Here is a 22,180-nt window from a genome sequence, read left to right as displayed (position 1 = left end):
TTTCCTCATCCCTGAGGCTGCGGGCAAACAAAATGGAATTGTTTCATCCAAAAGTCGGAAATCAAGATGGTTGTCAATTTGAAGACTTGTGATTGATGACTTTCCTTGAGCAGTTGATTGATTTCATAGGTTGATTTTATTTATTTATTTATTTTTAATGACACAAGCATGGATGATGCCAGAGTAAAATGCCCATGTGTGATTATATATATAAAATTGTGCTTCCTTTGATTTTTAGATATTTTATTTGATCTGTATATTTGATGTTCATCATCTTTTAATTTGATCTTTGATCAGTGACTGAACAGCTGCGATTGGACAGCAGAGATTGGACCTGTTTTGTATCCAGACAGGATCGATTTCAGAATTAAATGTATTCCAAGATGATCAAGATCAAGAAGTTTAATGCATGAATAATTCTTTTGGAAAATATTTTCGCCGGATGCCATTTTTTGTGTTCTATGCTTTCGCCACAAGAGGGCGTAAGTACTCTGATGCTGAGAAATAGGGACTGCAGAAGAAGCGAGAGGAGCGAGAGACAGAATGAGAGAAGAAGAATGCAGAGTTGATGTTCCAGTGCGAGTTGTACTCAAGATGTACTAAAGATGCACTAAAGATGTACTAAAGATGTACTAAAGATGTACTAAAGATGTACTAAAGATGTACTAAAGATGTTCTGATAAAGTTAAGTGGTTGGAACTGCTACTGCCTTCTTATTTCCAACCAACACCACACCATTCCTGATGCAACTCTCTGCATTTATCCGGGCTTGAGACCGGCACAAGGGAGAAACTAGCAATGCTACGTTAGCTCCTGCTAACCGCACTACCGGTACTACCATGAGGCTGCATTGCCCTGTATGGTTTGATTTGTATCTTTGATGTTCAACATCTTTTATTTGATCTGTATCTTTGATGTTCATCATCTTTTATTTGATCTGTATCTTTGATGTTCATCATCTTTTATTTGATTTGTATCTTTGATGTTCATCATCTTTTAATTTGATCTTTGATCAGTGATTGAACAGCTGTGATTGGACAGCAAAGAATGAACCTTTTTGTATCGAGACAGGATGGATCTCAGAATTAAATGTGTTCCAAGATTGATCAAGAAGTTGATTGCATGCTTAATTTCTTTGGAAAATATTTACGCCGGATGCCTGGATACAAAGAACATCTCCCCGTCGGGGAACCGAACCCCGGTCTTCCGCGTGACAGGCGGAGATACAAGGTGACGCCCGCTGGGAAAGTATTTTTTTTTTTGTAATACACGGCGGTCCGCCGAGTTTGGACAGTCGTGTTTATATACTGTCCTTTTCGCCGCAGCTTTCGTCTACGGCCAAACCACTCTGAACACGCCCGATCTCGTCCGATCTCGGAAGCTAAGCAGGGTCGGGCCTGGTTAGTACTTGGATGGGAGACCGCCTGGGAATACCAGGTGCCGTAAGCTTTTCCTCATCCCTGAGGCTGCGGGCAAACAAAATGGAATTTTTTCATCCAAAAGTTGGAAATCAAGATGGTTGTCAATTTGAAGACTTGTGATTGATGACTTTCCTTGAGCAGTTGATTGATTTCATAGGTTGATTTTATTTATTTATTTATTTTTAATGACACAAGCATGGATGACGCCAGAGTAAAATGCCCATGTGTGATTATATATATAAAATTGTGCTTCCTTTGATTTTTAGATATTTTATTTGATCTGTATATTTGATGTTCATCATCTTTTAATTTGATCTTTGATCAGTGATTGAACAGCTGCGATTGGACAGCAGAGATTGGACCTCATTTGTATCCACACAGGATCGATTTCAGAATTAAATGTATTCCAAGATGATCAAGATCAAGAAGTTTAATGCATGAATAATTCTTTTGGAAAATATTTTCGCCGGATGCCATTTTTTGTGTTCTATGCTTTCGCCACAAGAGGGCGTAAGTACTCTGATGCTGAGAAATAGGGACTGCAGAAGAAGCGAGAGGAGCGAGAGAGAGAATGAGAGAAGAAGTATGCAGAGTTGATGTTCCAGAGCGAGTTGTACTCAAGATGTACTAAAGATGCACTAAAGATGTACTAAAGATGCACTAAAGATGTACTAAAGATGTTCTGATAAAGTTAAGTGGTTGGAACTGCTACTGCCTTCTTATTTCCAACCAACACCACACCATTGCTGATGCAACTCTCTGCATTTATCCGGGCTTGAGACCGGCACAAGGGAGATACTAGCAATGCTACGTTAGCTCCTGCTAACCGCACTACCCGTACTACCATGAGGCTGCATTGCCCTGTATGGTTTGATTTGTATCTTTGATGTTCATCATCTTTTATTTGATCTGTATCTTTGATGTTTATCATCTTTTATTTGATTTGTATCTTTGATGTTCATCATCTTTTAATTTGATCTTTGATCAGTGATTGAACAGCTGTGATTGGACAGCAAAGAATGAACCTTTTTGTATCGAGACAGGATGGATCTCAGAATTAAATGTGTTCCAAGATTGATCAAGAAGTTGATTGCATGCTTAATTTCTTTGGAAAATATTTACGCCGGATGCCTGGATACAAAGAACATCTCCCCGTCGGGGAACCGAACCCCGGTCTTCCGCGTGACAGGCGGAGATACAAGGTGACGCCCGCTGGGAAAGTATTATTTTTTTTGTAATACACGGCGGTCCGCCGAGTTTGGACAGTCGTGTTTATATACTGTCCTTTTCGCCGCAGCTTTCGTCTACGGCCATACCACTCTGAACACGCCCGATCTCGTCAGATCTCGGAAGCTAAGCAGGGTCGGGCCTGGTTAGTACTTGGATGGGAGACCGCCTGGGAATACCAGGAGCCGTAAGCTTTTCCTCATCCCTGAGGCTGCGGGCAAACAAAATGGAATTTTTTCATCCAAAAGTCGGAAATCAAGATGGTTGTCAATTTGAAGACTTGTGATTGATGACTTTCCTTGAGCAGTTGATTGATTTCATAGGTTGATTTTATTTATTTATTTATTTTTAATGACACAAGCATGGATGACGCCAGAGTAAAATGACCATGTGTGATTATATATATAAAATTGTGCTTCCTTTGATTTTTAGATATTTTATTTGATCTGTATATTTGATGTTCATCATCTTTTAATTTGATTTTTGATCAGTGACTGAACAGCTGCGATTGGACAGCAGAGATTGGACCTGTTTTGTATCCAGACAGGATCGATTTCAGAATTAAATGTATTCCAAGATGATCAAGATCAAGAAGTTTAATGCATGAATAATTGTTTTGGAAAATATTTTCGCCGGAGGCCATTTTTTGTGTTCTATGCTTTCGCCACAAGAGGGCGTAAGTACTCTGATGCTGAGAAATAGGGACTGCAGAAGAAGCGAGAGGAGCGAGAGACAGAATGAGAGAAGAAGAATGCAGAGTTGATGTTCCAGTGCGAGTTGTACTCAAGATGTACTAAAGATGCACTAAAGATGAACTAAAGATGTACTAAAGATGTACTAAAGATGTACTAAAGATGTACTAAAGATGTTCTGATAAAGTTAAGTGGTTGGAACTGCTACTGCCTTCTTATTTCCAACCAACACCACACCATTCCTGATGCAACTCTCTGCATTTATCCGGGCTTGAGACCGGCACAAGGGAGAAACTAGCAATGCTACGTTAGCTCCTGCTAACCGCACTACCGGTACTACCATGAGGCTGCATTGCCCTGTATGGTTTGATTTGTATCTTTGATGTTCAACATCTTTTATTTGATCTGTATCTTTGATGTTCATCATCTTTTATTTGATCTGTATCTTTGATGTTCATCATCTTTTATTTGATTTGTATCTTTGATGTTCATCATCTTTTAATTTGATCTTTGATCAGTGATTGAACAGCTGTGATTGGACAGCAAAGAATGAACCTTTTTGTATCGAGACAGGATGGATCTCAGAATTAAATGTGTTCCAAGATTGATCAAGAAGTTGATTGCATGCTTAATTTCTTTGGAAAATATTTACGCCGGATGCCTGGATACAAAGAACATCTCCCCGTCGGGGAACCGAACCCCGGTCTTCCGCGTGACGGGCGGAGATACAAGGTGACGCCCGCTGGGAAAGTATTTTTTTTTTTGTAATACACGGCGGTCCGCCGAGTTTGGACAGTCGTGTTTATATACTGTCCTTTTCGCCGCAGCTTTCGTCTACGGCCAAACCACTCTGAACACGCCCGATCTCGTCCGATCTCGGAAGCTAAGCAGGGTCGGGCCTGGTTAGTACTTGGATGGGAGACCGCCTGGGAATACCAGGTGCCGTAAGCTTTTCCTCATCCCTGAGGCTGCGGGCAAACAAAATGGAATTTTTTCATCCAAAAGTTGGAAATCAAGATGGTTGTCAATTTGAAGACTTGTGATTGATGACTTTCCTTGAGCAGTTGATTGATTTCATAGGTTGATTTTATTTATTTATTTATTTTTAATGACACAAGCATGGATGACGCCAGAGTAAAATGCCCATGTGTGATTATATATATAAAATTGTGCTTCCTTTGATTTTTAGATATTTTATTTGATCTGTATATTTGATGTTCATCATCTTTTAATTTGATCTTTGATCAGTGATTGAACAGCTGCGATTGGACAGCAGAGATTGGACCTCATTTGTATCCACACAGGATCGATTTCAGAATTAAATGTATTCCAAGATGATCAAGATCAAGAAGTTTAATGCATGAATAATTCTTTTGGAAAATATTTTCGCCGGATGCCATTTTTTGTGTTCTATGCTTTCGCCACAAGAGGGCGTAAGTACTCTGATGCTGAGAAATAGGGACTGCAGAAGAAGCGAGAGGAGCGAGAGAGAGAATGAGAGAAGAAGTATGCAGAGTTGATGTTCCAGAGCGAGTTGTACTCAAGATGTACTAAAGATGCACTAAAGATGTACTAAAGATGCACTAAAGATGTACTAAAGATGTTCTGATAAAGTTAAGTGGTTGGAACTGCTACTGCCTTCTTATTTCCAACCAACACCACACCATTGCTGATGCAACTCTCTGCATTTATCCGGGCTTGAGACCGGCACAAGGGAGAAACTAGCAATGCTACGTTAGCTCCTGCTAACCGCACTACCGGTACTACCATGAGGCTGCATTGCCCTGTATGGTTTGATTTGTATCTTTGATGTTCAACATCTTTTATTTGATCTGTATCTTTGATGTTCATCATCTTTTATTTGATCTGTATCTTTGATGTTCATCATCTTTTATTTGATTTGTATCTTTGATGTTCATCATCTTTTAATTTGATCTTTGATCAGTGATTGAACAGCTGTGATTGGACAGCAAAGAATGAACCTTTTTGTATCGAGACAGGATGGATCTCAGAATTAAATGTGTTCCAAGATTGATCAAGAAGTTGATTGCATGCTTAATTTCTTTGGAAAATATTTACGCCGGATGCCTGGATACAAAGAACATCTCCCCGTCGGGGAACCGAACCCCGGTCTTCCGCGTGACAGGCGGAGATACAAGGTGACGCCCGCTGGGAAAGTATTTTTTTTTTGTTATACACGGCGGTCCGCCGAGTTTGGACAGTCGGGTTTATATACTGTCCTTTTCGCCGCAGCTTTTGTCTGCGGCCATACCACTCTGAACACGCCCGGTCTCGTCCGATCTCGGAAGCTAAGCAGGGTCGGGCCTGGTTAGTACTTGGATGGGAGACCGCCTGGGAATACCAGGTGCCGTAAGCTTTTCCTCATCCCTGAGGCTGCGGGCAAACAAAATGGAATTTTTTCATCCAAAAGTTGGAAATCAAGATGGTTGTCAATTTGAAGACTTGTGATTGATGACTTTCCTTGAGCAGTTGATTGATTTCATAGGTTGATTTTATTTATTTATTTATTTTTAATGACACAAGCATGGATGACGCCAGAGTAAAATGCCCATGTGTGATTATATATATAAAATTGTGCTTCCTTTGATTTTTAGATATTTTATTTGATCTGTATATTTGATGTTCATCATCTTTTAATTTGATCTTTGATCAGTGATTGAACAGCTGCGATTGGACAGCAGAGATTGGACCTCATTTGTATCCACACAGGATCGATTTCAGAATTAAATGTATTCCAAGATGATCAAGATCAAGAAGTTTAATGCATGAATAATTCTTTTGGAAAATATTTTCGCCGGATGCCATTTTTTGTGTTCTATGCTTTCGCCACAAGAGGGCGTAAGTACTCTGATGCTGAGAAATAGGGACTGCAGAAGAAGCGAGAGGAGCGAGAGAGAGAATGAGAGAAGAAGTATGCAGAGTTGATGTTCCAGAGCGAGTTGTACTCAAGATGTACTAAAGATGCACTAAAGATGTACTAAAGATGCACTAAAGATGTACTAAAGATGCACTAAAGATGTACTAAAGATGTACTAAAGATGTTCTGATAAAGTAAAGTGGTTGGAACTGCTACTGCCTTCTTATTTCCAACCAACACCACACCATTCCTGATGCAACTCTCTGCATTTATCCGGGCTTGAGACCGGCACAAGGGAGAAACTAGCAATGCTACGTTAGCTCCTGCTAACCGCACTACCGGTACTACCATGAGGTTGCATTGCCCTGTATGGTTTGATTTGTCTCTTTGATGTTCATCATCTTTTATTTGATCTGTATCTCTGATGTTCATCATCTTTTTTTTGATCTGTATCTTTGATGTTCATCATCTTTTATTTGATCTGTATCTTTGATGTTCATCATCTTTTATTTGATTTGTATCTTTGATGTTCATCATCTTTTATTTGATCTGTATCTTTGATGTTCATCATCTTTTATTTGATTTGTATCTTTGATGTTCATCATCTTTTAATTTGATCTTTGATCAGTGATTGAACAGCTGTGATTGGACAGCAAAGAATGAACCTTTTTGTATCGAGACAGGATGGATCTCAGAATTAAATGTGTTCCAAGATTGATCAAGAAGTTGATTGCATGCTTAATTTCTTTGGAAAATATTTACGCCGGATGCCTGGATACAAAGAACATCTCCCCGTCGGGGAACCGAACCCCGGTCTTCCGCGTGACAGGCGGAGATACAAGGTGACGCCCGCTGGGAAAGTATTTTTTTTTTTGTAATACACGGCGGTCCGCCGAGTTTGGACAGTCGTGTTTATATACTGTCCTTTTCGCCGCAGCTTTCGTCTACGGCCATACCACTCTGAACACTCCCGATCTCGTCCGATCTCGGAAGCTAAGCAGGGTCGGGCCTGGTTAGTACTTGGATGGGAGACCGCCTGGGAATACCAGGTGCCGTGAGCTTTTCCTCATCCCTGAGGCTGCGGGCAAACAAAATGGAATTTTTTCATCCAAAAGTCGGAAATCAAGATGGTTGTCAATTTGAAGACTTGTGATTGATGACTTTCCTTGAGCAGTTGATTGATTTCATAGGTTGATTTTATTTATTTATTTATTTTTAATGACACAAGCATGGATGACGCCAGAGTAAAATGACCATGTGTGATTATATATATAAAATTGTGCTTCCTTTGATTTTTAGATATTTTATTTGATCTGTATATTTGATGTTCATCATCTTTTAATTTGATCTTTGATCAGTGATTGAACAGCTGCGATTGGACAGCAGAGATTGGACCTTTTTTGTATCCAGACAGGATCGATTTCAGAATTAAATGTATTCCAAGATGATCAAGATCAAGAAGTTTAATGCATGAATAATTCTTTTGGAAAATATTTTCGCCGGATGCCATTTTTTGTGTTCTCTGCTTTCGCCACAAGAGGGCGTAAGTACTCTGATGCTGAGAAATAAGGACTGCAGAAGAAGCGAGAGGAGCGAGAGAGAGAATGAGAGAAGAAGAATGCAGAGTTGATGTTCCAGTGCGAGTTGTACTCAAGATGTACTAAAGATGCACTAAAGATGTACTAAAGATGCACTAAAGATGTACTAAAGATGCACTAAAGATGTACTAAAGATGTACTAAAGATGTTCTGATAAAGTAAAGTGGTTGGAACTGCTACTGCCTTCTTATTTCCAACCAACACCACACCATTCCTGATGCAACTCTCTGCATTTATCCGGGCTTGAGACCGGCACAAGGGAGAAACTAGCAATGCTACGTTAGCTCCTGCTAACCGCACTACCGGTACTACCATGAGGCTGCATTGCCCTGTATGGTTTGATTTGTCTCTTTGATGTTCATCATCTTTTATTTGATCTGTATCTCTGATGTTCATCATCTTTTATTTGATCTGTATCTTTGATGTTCATCATCTTTTATTTGATCTGTATCTTTGATGTTCATCATCTTTTATTTGATTTGTATCTTTGATGTTCATCATCTTTTATTTGATCTGTATCTTTGATGTTCATCATCTTTTATTTGATTTGTATCTTTGATGTTCATCATCTTTTAATTTGATCTTTGATCAGTGATTGAACAGCTGTGATTGGACAGCAAAGAATGAACCTTTTTGTATCGAGACAGGATGGATCTCAGAATTAAATGTGTTCCAAGATTGATCAAGAAGTTGATTGCATGCTTAATTTCTTTGGAAAATATTTACGCCGGATGCCTGGATACAAAGAACATCTCCCCGTCGGGGAACCGAACCCCGGTCTTCCGCGTGACAGGCGGAGATACAAGGTGACGCCCGCTGGGAAAGTATTTTTTTTTTTGTAATACACGGCGGTCCGCCGAGTTTGGACAGTCGTGTTTATATACTGTCCTTTTCGCCGCAGCTTTCGTCTACGGCCATACCACTCTGAACACTCCCGATCTCGTCCGATCTCGGAAGCTAAGCAGGGTCGGGCCTGGTTAGTACTTGGATGGGAGACCGCCTGGGAATACCAGGTGCCGTGAGCTTTTCCTCATCCCTGAGGCTGCGGGCAAACAAAATGGAATTTTTTCATCCAAAAGTCGGAAATCAAGATGGTTGTCAATTTGAAGACTTGTGATTGATGACTTTCCTTGAGCAGTTGATTGATTTCATAGGTTGATTTTATTTATTTATTTATTTTTAATGACACAAGCATGGATGACGCCAGAGTAAAATGACCATGTGTGATTATATATATAAAATTGTGCTTCCTTTGATTTTTAGATATTTTATTTGATCTGTATATTTGATGTTCATCATCTTTTAATTTGATCTTTGATCAGTGATTGAACAACTGCGATTGGACAGCAGAGATTGGACCTTTTTTGTATCCAGACAGGATCGATTTCAGAATTAAATGTATTCCAAGATGATCAAGATCAAGAAGTTTAATGCATGAATAATTCTTTTGGAAAATATTTTCGCCGGATGCCATTTTTTGTGTTCTCTGCTTTCGCCACAAGATGGCGTATGTACTCTGATGCTGAGAAATAAGGACTGCAGAAGAAGCGAGAGGAGCGAGAGAGAGAATGAGAGAAGAAGAATGCAGAGTTGATGTTCCAGTGCGAGTTGTACTCAAGATGTACTAAAGATGCACTAAAGATGTACTAAAGATGCACTAAAGATGTACTAAAGATGCACTAAAGATGTACTAAAGATGTACTAAAGATGTTCTGATAAAGTAAAGTGGTTGGAACTGCTACTGCCTTCTTATTTCCAACCAACACCACACCATTCCTGATGCAACTCTCTGCATTTATCCGGGCTTGAGACCGGCACAAGGGAGAAACTAGCAATGCTACGTTAGCTCCTGCTAACCGCACTACCGGTACTACCATGAGGCTGCATTGCCCTGTATGGTTTGATTTGTCTCTTTGATGTTCATCATCTTTTATTTGATCTGTATCTCTGATGTTCATCATCTTTTATTTGATCTGTATCTTTGATGTTCATCATCTTTTATTTGATCTGTATCTTTGATGTTCATCATCTTTTATTTGATTTGTATCTTTGATGTTCATCATCTTTTATTTGATCTGTATCTTTGATGTTCATCATCTTTTATTTGATTTGTATCTTTGATGTTCATCATCTTTTAATTTGATCTTTGATCAGTGATTGAACAGCTGTGATTGGACAGCAAAGAATGAACCTTTTTGTATCGAGACAGGATGGATCTCAGAATTAAATGTGTTCCAAGATTGATCAAGAAGTTGATTGCATGCTTAATTTCTTTGGAAAATATTTACGCCGGATGCCTGGATACAAAGAACATCTCCCTGTCGGGGAACCGAACCCCGGTCTTCCGCGTGACAGGCGGAGATACAAGGTGACGCCCGCTGGGAAAGTATTTTTTTTTTTGTAATACACGGCGGTCCGCCGAGTTTGGACAGTCGTGTTTATACACTGTCCTTTTCGCCGCAGCTTTCGTCTACGGCCATACCACTCTGAACACTCCCGATCTCGTCCGATCTCGGAAGCTAAGCAGGGTCGGGCCTGGTAAGCTCACCAGGGGGGTTTTGGACAAAAAATGAATGGCCGTAGGTTGCCAATTGAACCCGTATTGAGGCGAAGGGCTGCCTGAGCCTCCGTCGGACTTCTCGACGTCAATTTGCAATGTATCCTGCACGCAAATGACACCCCTATTGCGCTGTCATGAAAAATACACTAGGTGGCACCAAAAGCTCTTTTTCTCTTTTTTCATGGGGGGGGGGGACAAATGGTCCTTAAACTGGCCACTTACCTCATATGGGCGAAATCTTTGCGGGGGGGGGGTCCCAGCTGTACAAAGGTAAAGTAAACTGTCCACTTACCTCATGTATGCCAAATCAATGGGTCTTGGTTGGGGGGTCACTCGGGGGGGGGGGCCCTTGGTCCAAAAGGTCAATATATTGCCCACTTACCTCATATATGTCAAATCAATGGGTCTTGGTTGGGGGGGTCACTCGGGGGGGGGGGGCCTTTGTCCAAAAGGTCAATATCTTGCCCACTTACCTCATATATGTCAAATCAATGGGTCTTGGTTGGGGGGTCACTCGGGGGGGGGGGCTTTGTCCAAAAGGTCAATATCTTGCCCACTTACCTCATATATGTCAAATCAATGGGTCTTGGTTGGGGGGTCACTCGGGGGGGGGGCTTTGTCCAAAAGGTCAATATCTTGCCCACTTACCTCATATATGCCAAATCAATGGGTCTTGGGGGGGCGGTCCAAAAGGTCAATATCTTGCCCACTTACCTCATATACCCAAATCGATGGGTCTTGGTGGGGGGGGTCACTTGGGGGTAAGTGGGCAAGTTATCTACCCTATGGACAGCGATCGATTTCTGAGACATGTGGTAAGTGGACAAGTTATCGACCCTTTGGACACCCATTCATTTGGTCCCCCATTCATTTGGGACACATGTGGTAAGTGGGCAACTTATCGACCCTTTGGACAGCGATCGATTTCTGAGACATGTGGTAAGTGGGCAAGTTATCGACCCTTTGGACAGCGGTCGATTTCTGAGACATGTGGTAAGTGGGCAAGTTATCGACCCTTTGGACACATGTGGTAAGTGGGCAAGTTATCGACCCTTTGGACACCGCTCAATTTTTGAGACATGTGGTAAGTGGGCAAGTTATCGACCCTTTGGACACCCATTCATTTGGTCCCCCATTCATTTGGGACACATGTGGTAAGTGGGCAACTTATCGACCCTTTGGACAGCGATTGATTTCTGAGACATGTGGTAAGTGGGCAAGTTATCGACCCTTTGGACAGTGGTCGATTTCTGAGACATGTGGTAAGTGGGCAAGTTATCAACCCTTTGGACAGCGGTCGATTTCTGAGACATGTGGTAAGTGGGCAAGTTATCGACCCTTTGGACACCCATTCATTTTGAACACATGTGGTAAGTGGGCAAGTTATTGACCCTTTGGACACCCATTCATTTGGTGGCCCTTGGGGTACCCATTCAGTTTGGACACATGTGGTAAGTGGGCAAGTTATCGACCCTTTGGACACCGCTCAATTTTTGAGACATGTGGTAAGTGGGCAAGTTATTGACCCTTTGGACATCCATTCATTTGGTCCCCCATTCATTTGGGACACATGTGGTAAGTGGGCAAGTTATCGACCCTTTGGACAGCAGTCGATTTCTGAAACATGTGGTAAGTGGGCAAGTTATCGATCCTTTGGACAGCGATCGATTTCTGAGACATGTGGTAAGTGGGCAAGTTATCGACCCTTTGGACACCCATTCATTTTGAACACATGTGGTAAGTGGGCAAGTTATCGACCCTTTGGACACCGCTCAATTTTTGAAACATGTGGTAAGTGGGCAAGTTATCAACCCTTTGGACACCCATTCATTTGGTCCCCCATTCATTTGGGACACATGTGGTAAGTGGGCAAGTTATTGACCCTTTGGACAGCGATCAATTTCTGAGACATGTGGTAAGTGGGCAAGTTATCGACCCTTTGGACAGCAGTCGATTTCTGAGACATGTGGTAAGTGGGCAAGTTATCGACCCTTTGGACAGCAGTCGATTTCTGAGACATGTGGTAAGTGGGCAAGTTATCGACCCTTTGGACACCCATTCATTTGGTGGCCCTTGGGGTACACATTCAGTTTGGACACATGTGGTAAGTGGGCAAGTTATCGACCCTTTGGACACATGTGGTAAGTGGGCAACTTATCGACCCTTTGGACACCCATTCATTTGGTGGCCCTTTGGACACCCATTCATTTTGAACACATGTGGTAAGTGGGCAAGTTATCGACCCTTTGGACACCGCTCAATTTTTGAGACATGTGGTAAGTGGGCAAGTTATCAACCCTTTGGACACCCATTCATTTGGTCCCCCATTCATTTGGGACACATGTGGTAAGTGGGCAAGTTATCGACCCTTTGGACAGCAATCAATTTCTGAGACATGTGGTAAGTGGGCAAGTTATCGACCCTTTGGACAGCAGTCGATTTCTGAGACATGTGGTAAGTGGGCAAGTTATCGACCCTTTGGACAGCAGTCGATTTCTGAGACATGTGGTAAGTGGGCAAGTTATCGACCCTTTGGACACATGTGGTAAGTGGGCAAGTTATCGACCCTTTGGACACCCATTCATTTGGTGGCCCTTGGGGTACCCATTCAGTTTGGACACATGTGTTAAGTGGGCAAGTTATCGACCCTTTGGACACATGTGGTAAGTGGGCAAGTTATCGACCCTTTGGACACCCATTCATTTGGTGGCCCTTTGGACACCCATTCATTTTGAACACATGTGGTAAGTGGGCAAGTTATCGACCCTTTGGACACCGCTCAATTTTTGAGACATGTGGTAAGTGGGCAAGTTATCAACCCTTTGGACACCCATTCATTTGGTCCCCCATTCATTTGGGACACATGTGGTAAGTGGGCAAGTTATCGACCCTTTGGACAGCAGTCGATTTCTGAGACATGTGGTAAGTGGGCAAGTTATCGACCCTTTGGACAGCAGTCGATTTCTGAGACATGTGGTAAGTGGGCAAGTTATAGACCCTTTGGACACCCATTCATTTGGTCCCCCATTCATTTGGGACACATGTGGTAAGTGGGCAAGTTATCGACCCTTTGGACAGCAGTCGATTTCTGAGACATGTGGTAAGTGGGCAAGTTATCGACCCTTTGGACAGCAGTCGATTTCTGAGACATGTGGTAAGTGGGCAAGTTATCGACCCTTTGGACAGCAGTCGATTTCTGAGACATGTGGTAAGTGGGCAAGTTATCGACCCTTTGGACACATGTGGTAAGTGGGCAAGTTATCGACCCTTTGGATACATGTGGTAAGTGGGCAAGTTATCGACCCTTTGGACAGCGATCGATTTCTGAGACATGTGGTAAGTGGGCAAGTTATCGACCCTTTGGACACATGTGGTAAGTGGGCAAGTTATCGACCCTTTGGACACCCATTCATTTGGTGGCCCTAGGGGTACCCATTCAGTTTGGACACATGTGGTAAGTGGGCAAGTTATCGACCCTTTGGACACATGTGGTAAGTGGGCAAGTTATCGACCCTTTGGACACCCATTCATTTGGTGGCCCTTGGGGTACCCATTCAGTTTGGACACATGTGGTAAGTGGGCAAGTTATCGACCCTTTGGACACATGTGGTAAGTGGGCAAGTTATCGACCCTTTGGACACCCATTCAGTTGGTGGCCCTTGGGGTACCCATTCAGTTTGGACACATGTGGTAAGTGGGCAAGTTATCGACCCTTTGGACACATGTGGTAAGTGGGCAAGTTATCGACCCTTTGGACACCCATTCATTTGGTGGCCCTTTGGACACCCATTCATTTGGTGGCCCTTTGGACACCCATTCATTTTGAACACATGTGGTAAGTGGGCAAGTTATCGACCCTTTGGACACCGCTCAATTTTTGAGACATGTGGTAAGTGGGCAAGTTATCAACCCTTTGGACACCCATTCATTTGGTCCCCCATTCATTTGGGACACATGTGGTAAGTGGGCAAGTTATCGACCCTTTGGACAGCGATCAATTTCTGACACATGTGGTAAGTGGGCAAGTTATCGACCCTTTGGACAGCAGTCGATTTCTGAGACATGTGGTAAGTGGGCAAGTTATCGACCCTTTGGACAGCAGTCGATTTCTGAGACATGTGGTAAGTGGGCAAGTTATCGACCCTTTGGACACATGTGGTAAGTGGGCAAGTTATCGACCCTTTGGACACCCATTCATTTTGAACACATGTGGTAAGTGGGCAAGTTATCGACCCTTTGGACACATGTGGTAAGTGGGCAAGTTATCGACCCTTTGGACACCCATTCATTTGGTGGCCCTTGGGGTACCCATTCAGTTTGGACACATGTGGTAAGTGGGCAAGTTATCGACCCTTTGGACACATGTGGTAAGTGGGCAACTTATCGACCCTTTGGACACCCATTCATTTGGTGGCCCTTGGGGTACCCATTCAGTTTGGACACATGTGGTAAGTGGGCAAGTTATCGACCCTTTGGACACCCATTCATTTGGTGGCCCTTTGGACACCCATTCATTTTGAACACATGTGGTAAGTGGGCAAGTTATCAACCCTTTGGACACCGCTCAATTTTTGAGACATGTGGTAAGTGGGCAAGTTATCGACCCTTTGGACACCCATTCATTTGGTCCCCCATTCATTTGGGACACATGTGGTAAGTGGGCAAGTTATCGACCCTTTGGACAGCGATCAATTTCTGAGACATGTGGTAAGTGGGCAAGTTATCGACCCTTTGGACAGCAGTCGATTTCTGAGACATGTGGTAAGTGGGCAAGTTATCGACCCTTTGGACAGCAGTCGATTTCTGAGACATGTGGTAAGTGGGCAAGTTATCGACCCTTTGGACCAAGCCCCCCCCCCCCGAGTGACCCCCAACCAAGACCCATTGATTTGGCATATATGAGGTAAGTGGGCAAGATATTGACCTTTTGGACCGCCCCCCAAGTGACCCCCCCCACCAAGACCCATTGATTTGGGTATATGAGGTAAGTGGGCAAGATATTGACCTTTTGGACCAAGCCCCCCCCCCCCCGAGTGACCCCCCAACCAAGACCCATTGATTTGGCATATATGAGGTAAGTGGGCAAGATATTGACCTTTTGGACCGCCCCCCAAGTGACCCCCCCACCAAGACCCATTGATTTGGGTATATGAGGTAAGTGGGCAAGATATTGACCTTTTGGACCAAGCCCCCCCCCCCCCGAGTGACCCCCCAACCAAGACCCATTGATTTGGCATATATGAGGTAAGTGGGCAAAATATTGACCTTTTGGACCGCCCCCCAAGTGACCCCCCCACCAAGACCCATTGATTTGGGTATATGAGGTAAGTGGGCAATATATTGACCTTTATGACACACGTGGCACCCCCCACGTGACCCCCACCACCAAGCCCCATTGGTTTGGCAAATATTAGGTAAGTTGGCAGGATATTGACCTATTGGGAACCACCTGACCCCTCCCCACGTGACCCCCCCACATGACCTCCCCACTCTATCCCCCCACCAACAACCCTTTTCCAAGATGAGTGCTGGCCCCTGAGAGGCTGTGGGGGAGGGGTGGAAGGACAGAGAATGGAATGTGCCGCTCGTTAAGGGTGTGAAAAGCCCCCACAGCTGGTGACAGGGCTCTTTAACTCTGAAAAACAATGTAAAAAAAAATAAAGGTCCCCAATTTATGTATTTGTCTTTCTTCTAATGTTAACTTATTATAACTACTTTATTAGGCTTATTTAATAATATTATTAAAATTATATTTGTTGTTTTTAGACCTTCCGTTTCGGTTTTTTGCACGTCACGAGGCCGTGCCTGGTCGTAGCGACACGGGACCACGACCATTGGATTCGTCTCGGTCCGCTGATGCGTTTTGATGTGTTGTTTGTCCCGTTTCGCCCTCGGAAAACGGAACCTTCCCTCCCAAACGGACAGGGGCACACTGCTCAAAGCCATGCCCAGAAAGGTGCACTGCGCGGCGGGTAGATTTACAGCGCGAGGGGGGGTCATTTAGGGGCCCGTGGGGTCACTTCCCGGGCACCCAGAAGGTCGTGCTTGGTGTCAACGGATACCTGACAGTTCACACAATCACTCCGACCACACGTGTCATGCGTTTCACGTGACCTTTGAGCACGGCGGGTCAATAGAACACTTCCAGACAGTCTGAGGTCAGAGGTGAAGCCGCAGTGGACCCACTGCCTCACCGCTGTTTCCTCTGGAGCGATTGGGCTGAAATTTTAATATGTTATTCGGACCCGGAGGACGACCGGGTCTGAGGTGGTTTGACCCCTCTCGGCCTTTTCGTTTGCCCGTGGCGGGGCGTTGCTCTTTGAAGTTTTTCATCCCACAGGACCCGCTAAACTCGGCCCCCGTAGCTCCGACCGGGTTCAAACTTTCAGGGAGCCCTCGTCTGCCGCCTCTGAACCAGAATCCAGAGTTTGGTGGAACTGGCCCTCTGCGAAGGGCCCTTCCCGTACTGGAAGGGCCCGCGCTAGGCTTCCTCACACATGACCCCTGTGGGGTCGGGCCCGCAGCTCCCATACCGTGACACTCAGACAGCTGAAAGCGACAGGACGCGTTCCTGGGGTACCCTGCATGAGAACTGGGGGACGTGTTTGAAAAGTTTCGGTGCCCGGGTCAACCGGCCACCTGTGGATGGTGTCAGGTCACACCAGACTCAGCCAGCCTTTTTTGGTGGATCCCAGGGTTATGATCAATCTTTCCTCTGGAGCGATTGGGCTGAATTTTTTATATGTTATTCTCTGCTCAAGGTGGAGTGGTTGTGCACTGGTTTGACCTCTCTCGGCCTTGCGGTTTGCCCGTGGCGGGCCGTTTTGGGTGGGATTTGGCGACCTTTGGGGCCGCGTCTCTCGGCCCCCGTAGCACCGAACGACTTGAAACTTTCAGGAGGCCCTCGGCTGACGCCCCCGAACCGGAATCCAGAGGGGGCGCTGGAGGGGGCGCTGGCCCGTAGGGACGGCTACTTCCTGTGTGGGAGGGGCCAGCGACACGCTTCCTCCAGATTCTGATTCTACACCTCAGGGAGATGCCCCGGTGCTGTTTCCAGGGCGGCAGCTGCATGGCAAGCCAAATGAGGCCCAGAAAGCAGACTGCGCGCTGCGAGGTCAAAGGGGGTGGGAGGCCGTATTTGAGGGGAAAACAGACATTTTGAGGGCACGTCGACATGGTCCCTCTCACGTGAAAGCACACCGGCACCACTGGATCCGGCTCGACGAGCAGATGTCAGCCGATGCCTCGTTTGGCCCCGAAATCAGAGGGAGGTCACGTGCTAAAACGCCACGCTATGCTACCTTCCCTTTTTTCCCCGCCGCGCGGCCGTGCCTTGTCGTACAGACACGTGGCCGCCACCGTCGGATTCGTCTCTTTCCGCTGATGTGGTTTGATGTGCTGTTTTTCCCGGTACGCGTTTTAAAAGCGCGGGGTGACCTGGGAGAGCGCTAGGCCCAAAGCCTTAGCATACCAGGTTTTCGCCCGCCGCGCGGCCGGGCTGCGTCGTAGCGACACGGGAGTGCTACCGTTGGATTCCCCTCGATCCGCTGATGCTGTATGATGTGCAGTTTGACCTGCAGGGTCATGACCTGCATGTAAAGCCTGTCTGTTCACTCTGCCTTTGACCCGGCTGCATCAGGCCAAAAAGCAAAAACTCTCCCATTTTTCACGGCTCACAGGCAGGTCGCACAGCTTTGACCCCGGGCTCGTTGGAATCGGCTCGGTCTCTACATTGTATCCCCCCCCAAGCCAAGTCAAAATCCCTAAAGGTCAGCCCCCCAGAGAGGTGAACATGCTGACCGCTGCAGCCAGAGAGAGGAGCTCTTAGCTCTGGGTGCATGAAGACCAAGTTCAAACGCTTCTCACGGCTGACAGGAAGGTCGTAGGCAGTCATGCTTGGTCTTGTTGGATTCGGCTCGATCTGCTGATGCGGATTGACACCTTGTTTGTCCCAGTACAAGTTAATAAAGTGGAACCCGGATCAAAACCATACAGGCAAAGAACAGTGAATTGCTAGCGGGTGATTGCCAGGCCTGTTAGGGTCAGTTCCCATGCAGGCAGGATGTAAAGCCAGGTGTCACTGGATGCCTGACAGACCGGAAAACACACCTAAAGTCATGTTTGGTTCCTGCAGGGTCATGACCTGCATGTACGGCCTGTCTGTTCACTCGGCCTTGCGAGCGAGGTGCTGCATGCATGGATTTGTGAACAGGCCGAAAAGCAAAAACTCTCCCATTTTTCACGGCTCACAGGAAGGTCGCACAGCTTTGAGGCCGGGCTCGTTGGAATCGGCTCGGTCTCTACATTGTATCCCCCCCCAAGCCAAGTCAAAATCCCTAAAGGTCAGCCCCCCAGAGAGGTGAACATGCTGACCGCTGCAGCCAGAGAAAGCTGCTCTCTGCTGTCTGCATGTTTGGTTCCTACAGTGTTATGACCTGCCTGTATTTGTACTGCAATACTTGCTCATGTGTGACTGTACTTGTACTCTACAGTCTGTCTAATAAGTATATTCATCATTATCATGAAGCCTGTGTGTTCACTGGGCCTTTTGACCTGGCAGCTGCACGGATTTCTGTCTGATCAGCCGAAAAGCAAAAACTCTCCCATTTTTCACGGCTCACAGGAAGGTCGCACAGCTTTGACCCCGGGCTCGTTGGAATCGGCTCGGTCTCTACATTGTATCCCCCCCCAAGCCAAGTCAAAATCCCTAAAGGTCAGCCCCCCAGAGGGGTGAACATGCTGACCGCTGCAGCCAGAGAAAGCTGCTCTCTGCTGTCTGCATGTTTGGTTCCTACAGTGTCATGACCTGCCTGTACTTGTACTGCAATACTTGCTCATGTGTGACTGTACTTGTACTCTACAGTCTATCTAATAAGTATATTCATCATTATCATGAAGCCTGTGTGTTCACTGGGCCTTTTGACCTGGCAGCTGCACGGATTTGTGACTGATCAGCCGAAAAGCAAAAACTCTCCCATTTTTCACGGCTCACAGGAAGGTCGCACAGCTTTGACCCCGGGCTCGTTGGAATCGGCTCGGTCTCTACATTGTATCCCCCCCCAAGCCAAGTCAAAATCCCTAAAGGTCAGCCCCCCAGAGAGGTGAACATGCTGACCCCTGCACCCAGAGAAAGGAGCTCTCTGCTGTCTGCATGTTTGGTTCCTCCAGTGTCATGAGCTGCCTGTACTTCTACTGCAATACATGCTCATGTGTAACTGTACTTGTACTCTACAGTCTATCTAATAAGTATATTCATCATTATCATGAAGCCTGTGTGTTCACTCGGCCTTTTGACCTGGCAGCTGCACGGATTTCTGTCTGATCAGCCGAAAAGCAAAAACTCTCCCATTTTTCACGGCTCACAGGAAGGTCGCACAGCTTTGACCCCGGGCTCGTTGGAATCGGCTCGGTCTCTACATTGTATCCCCCCCCAAGCCAAGTCAAAATCCCTAAAGGTCAGCCCCCCAGAGAGGTGAACATGCTGACCGCTGCAGCCAGAGAGAGGAGCGCTTAGCTCTGGGTGCATGAAGACCAAGTTCAAACGCTTCTCACGGCTGACAGGAAGGTCGTAGCCCTTAGTGCCTGGTACCGTTGCGTCCGTCTCGATGAGGAGATGTTAACTGACCCCTTGTTTGCCCGTGGGGTCAAAGGCCAGCTTTAATAGCGAATGAATACCTTCCGTTAAGGTTTTTCACACGCCACGCAGCCGTGCGGCGTCGTACCGTGACAAGACAGGTACCGTTGCGTCCGTCTCAATTAGGAGATGCTAACCGACGCCTCGTTTGCCCCCGGGGGTCAAAGGGGGGCTTTAATAAGGCGCTACTACACTCCCGTTACGGTTATATAACGCTTTGTCGTAGAGCCACGGGACTGGTACCATTGGATTCGGCTCGATTTGCTGATGCTGATTCATATAAAGTTTGTCCTGGTACTCATTGGCAAAGACCCCCCAGCAAGACCCTTTTATTTGACACATTTGGTAAGTTGCCAAAAAATGTACCTAAATGACACCTTGGACCCCCCCGCCCCAAGTGACCCCCAGCAAGTGACCCCCCCCCCGTGACCCCCCCAAGTGACCCCTCCACCAACCCCCATTGATTTGGCACACATTAGGTAAGTTGCCAAAATATGTACCTTTTTGACACCTTGGGACCCCCCCCCCCCATGTGACCCCCCCTCCCCAAAGTGACCCCCCAAGTGACCACTCCACCAACCCCCATTGATTTGGCACACATTAGGTAAGTTGCCAAAATATGTACCTTTTTGACACCTTGGACCCCCCCCCGGAGTGACCCCCCCACCCCAAAGTGACCCCCCCAAGTGACCCCCCCACCAACCCCCATTGATTTGGCACACATTAGGTAAGTTGCCAAAATATATACCTTTCTGACACCTTGGACCCCCCCCCGGAGTGACCCCCCCACCCCAAAGTGACCCCCCCAAGTGACCCCCCACCAACCCCCATTGATTTGGCACACATTAGGTAAGTTGCCAAAATATATACCTTTGCGACACCTTGGACCCCCCCAAAAGACCCCTCCATCAAAAGCCATTGATGGAGGTAAGTTGACAACCTGCGGACCATTTGGACAGTGGGGACCCCCCTCACATGCTCCCCCTGGTGTCGGAAAGCCGGAAATGTCCATTAACCCCATAGATTTTGAGGGGGCCCCCCATCCGGGGGGGGCGCGTTGCGGGGGGGGCGACCCCCCACGATCGTAGCTGGGGCCGCCCCGGACGCGGGGGGGTCGCCCCCCGATTTTTAGCGTACCCCGAAAAAAAAGTAATCTGGGGGTCAAGCCGGTGGTGCCACCGTCAACGCAATATGCCCCGACTTGACACCGTTTCGGAAACAGTTGGGCTAAGGTTGGTTAGTACTTGGATGGGAGACCGCCTGGGAATACCAGGTGCCGTAAGCTTTTCCTCATCCCTGAGGCTGCGGGCAAACAAAATGGAATTTTTTCATCCAAAAGTCGGAAATCAAGATGGTTGTCAATTTGAAGACTTGTGATTGATGACTTTCCTTGAGCAGTTGATTGATTTCATAGGTTGATTTTATTTATTTATTTATTTTTAATGACACAAGCATGGATGACGCCAGAGTAAAATGACCATGTGTGATTATATATATAAAATTGTGCTTCCTTTGATTTTTAGATATTTTATTTGATCTGTATCTTTGATGTTCATCATCTTTTAATTTGATCTTTGATCAGTGACTGAACAGCTGTGATTGGACAGCAGAGATTGGACCTTTTTTGTATCCAGACAGGATCGATTTCAGAATTAAATGTATTCCAAGATTGATCAAGATCAAGAAGTTTAATGCATGAATAATTCTTTTGGAAAATATTTTCGCCGGATGCCATTTTTTGTGTTCTATGCTTTCGCCACAAGAGGGCGTAAGTACTCTGATGCTGAGAAATAGGGACTGCAGAAGAAGCGAGAGGAGCGAGAGAGAGAATGAGAGAAGAAGAATGCAGAGTTGATGTTCCAGTGCGAGTTGTACTCAAGATGTACTAAAGATGCACTAAAGATGTACGAAAGATGTACTAAAGATGTACGAAAGATGTACTAAAGATGTACTAAAGATGTACTAAAGATGTTCTGATAAAGTTAAGTGGTTGGAACTGCTACTGCCTTCTTATTTCCAACCAACACCACACCATTCCTGATGCAACTCTCTGCATTTATCCGGGCTTGAGACCGGCACAAGGGAGATACTAGCAATGCTACCTTAGCTCCTGCTAACCGCACTACCGGTACTACCATGAGGCTGCATTGCCCTGTATGGTTTGATTTGT

The 22,180-nt window shown here is 45.6% G+C and overlaps 6 non-coding genes across 6 annotated transcripts; all 6 read left to right on the top strand.

Moving 5' to 3' along the window:
* Positions 1-1,330: 1,330 nt before the first annotated feature.
* LOC137912483 (5S ribosomal RNA) lies at positions 1,331-1,449 on the top strand. The gene has a single exon (XR_011106340.1). It is a non-coding gene; the product is annotated as a 5S ribosomal RNA (ribosomal RNA).
* A 1,274-nt stretch (positions 1,450-2,723) lies between these two features.
* Positions 2,724-2,842, top strand: LOC137912487 (5S ribosomal RNA). The gene has a single exon (XR_011106344.1). It is a non-coding gene; the product is annotated as a 5S ribosomal RNA (ribosomal RNA).
* Positions 2,843-4,172: 1,330 nt separating this feature from the next.
* Positions 4,173-4,291, top strand: LOC137912482 (5S ribosomal RNA). Its single transcript, XR_011106339.1, has one exon. It is a non-coding gene; the product is annotated as a 5S ribosomal RNA (ribosomal RNA).
* Positions 4,292-5,598: 1,307 nt separating this feature from the next.
* On the top strand, positions 5,599-5,717 carry LOC137912492 (5S ribosomal RNA). Its single transcript, XR_011106349.1, has one exon. It is a non-coding gene; the product is annotated as a 5S ribosomal RNA (ribosomal RNA).
* Positions 5,718-7,160: 1,443 nt separating this feature from the next.
* On the top strand, positions 7,161-7,279 carry LOC137912477 (5S ribosomal RNA). Its single transcript, XR_011106334.1, has one exon. It is a non-coding gene; the product is annotated as a 5S ribosomal RNA (ribosomal RNA).
* A 1,443-nt stretch (positions 7,280-8,722) lies between these two features.
* On the top strand, positions 8,723-8,841 carry LOC137912476 (5S ribosomal RNA). Its single transcript, XR_011106333.1, has one exon. It is a non-coding gene; the product is annotated as a 5S ribosomal RNA (ribosomal RNA).
* Positions 8,842-22,180: the final 13,339 nt, after the last annotated feature.

Source organism: Brachionichthys hirsutus, unplaced genomic scaffold (assembly GCF_040956055.1).
Source record: "Brachionichthys hirsutus isolate HB-005 unplaced genomic scaffold, CSIRO-AGI_Bhir_v1 contig_1145, whole genome shotgun sequence".
In the NCBI taxonomy this organism is placed as follows: Eukaryota; Metazoa; Chordata; class Actinopteri; order Lophiiformes; family Brachionichthyidae; genus Brachionichthys; species Brachionichthys hirsutus.
The sequence above is the reverse complement of the archived record's forward strand: the minus strand, read 5'-3'. Positions and strand labels throughout refer to the sequence as shown.